This window comes from Nanorana parkeri, unplaced genomic scaffold (genome assembly GCF_000935625.1).
Source record: "Nanorana parkeri isolate BGI_ZX_2015 unplaced genomic scaffold, ASM93562v1 scaffold1592, whole genome shotgun sequence".
Lineage (NCBI taxonomy): Eukaryota > Metazoa > Chordata > Amphibia > Anura > Dicroglossidae > Nanorana > Nanorana parkeri.
In genome coordinates, this window is record NW_017307860.1 from 250,534 (window position 1) to 252,355 (window position 1,822).

Below are 1,822 nucleotides of genomic sequence, written 5' to 3' on the forward strand. Positions count from 1 at the left end.
GCCGCGCAGGGAAAGCGATGAGCGAAATCAACTTTTTGGGGTGAATTCGGGATCTTTTTGGTGTAAATATTCGCCATTCGGTGAAATGTATTGAAGTGAATAGGGAAATGAAGGTCACATGATCAGGATGGTGATGTCACCCAGCGGCGAGGGATGTGAAATTATTATACAGGATTTATTGAGCGCCAACAGTGTGCGCAGCGCTGTACAGTATAAGGAGGACGTTACAGTTACGAGTCCAGACAAGATGTCAGCAGGGCCCCGATCCTCAGAGCTTACAATCTAATTTGGCTTTGTTTATAAATGGCGGCGCGGTCTCACGGCTGAGAACACTGCACTCGCCTAGCGTAAAAGGAGAACTATGGGGGTCAGGGCTTTTCCCCGTAGTTCTCCTTAGGGTAACGGGAGGACACAAACTAGCGTCCTCCCGCCACCCTAAGCTCAGTATATAGGGAGCTACAGCTCGCGGTATACTGAGACGCCGCACCTGGAGCGGATCCCGACAATTATGTCTGGACCCGCCCAGCTGCGTGAGTGACAGCTGGCTCTGCCTATCTAGAGGCAGAGCCAGCTGTACCCGCCATTAAAGGGGAACCTATTATAATATAATTTCACCTTCTGGAGCCGCATGGCATCGAGGTCGGGAGAGTGCGGAGAGGTTACCGGCCTCCGCTTCCCATATAATGCGCTCGAGACGCCATTTTCACCGACAGACACCGCCGCCCTCTAAACTCGGAATCACACTCGCACCTCTATTCTCCTTTCCACCATTCCCCTGCAGAGTTCCCGGTTTCCTGGCTGTCATTGGGGATCGCCATGATTTCTGTGCATTCTGACCCCGGAACATGTATGCCAGTTCACATCTGTCTTCACTTGCTGCATGCTGGTTCCGGGCCACTGACACACCACAGACTGCCGGGTATTCAGCATTGTTAGAATTAGACGCCAACCATGGGAAATGGAATACTTACCTTTCCATCATTTTCCTTTCCTGGTGCCTACAAGGGGCAGCGTACCTATGGTTGGTGCCTCACCCCTCACAGGTATGCTGCCATGCAGGCACCATGACACACATTTGCCTGCTGCGGTGCTTGTTAATGCTCAGAACAAGTGTGAGCGTTTCTTGGTGCCCTTCATTTTACAGGGCAGCCCAATGCATAAAGGCACCGCAGATCTAATGCATGTTCAATGCACAGCACCACAACCAATGGTAACGCATTACCACATATGTGTTCTTTACAAATCCTTATATACATTCAGGGAAGCCATCAGAAATTTACACGCCCCTTACACCCGGCTTTAGGCCGGCCCCATGCCGATGGATGCAGGGCTTAGTGACGCGCTGGACGCAGGGCTTAGCGACGCGCTGGACACAGGACCCACCTGAGAGTGACCCTGCAGAGCCCACCATAGATGCTGCACAGCCCATCTGAGACTGTCTATGGTGGGCTCTGAAGGGGTCTCAGGTGGGCTGGTCAGGGCTGCATCCCTCCCCTCCCTCCTTTCCTTCCTACCTTGTTCCTCTTACCTGCACATATGGCCTCGTCTCCCGCTGGAGCTGCAATGCTGGGGCCCTGCGCTGCTAGGGCCAGGCCTCCGCCTCCTCGCCCTTCACCGTCGGCCGATAGTAATGTAAGGGACCCGGGTGGGCCCCCCAGGCCCCTTACATGAGTATCAGCCTTCCCCCACTGATGGCTGCCCTGTATACATTATAAGTTCAGCTGATATAAGTACCTCACTCTGTCTTTATATTATCTTTCTGAAATGTACAGCAGCACTCACACTAGAAGGGGGGGGGGGGGGGGGGGTTGAGGGTCTTAAT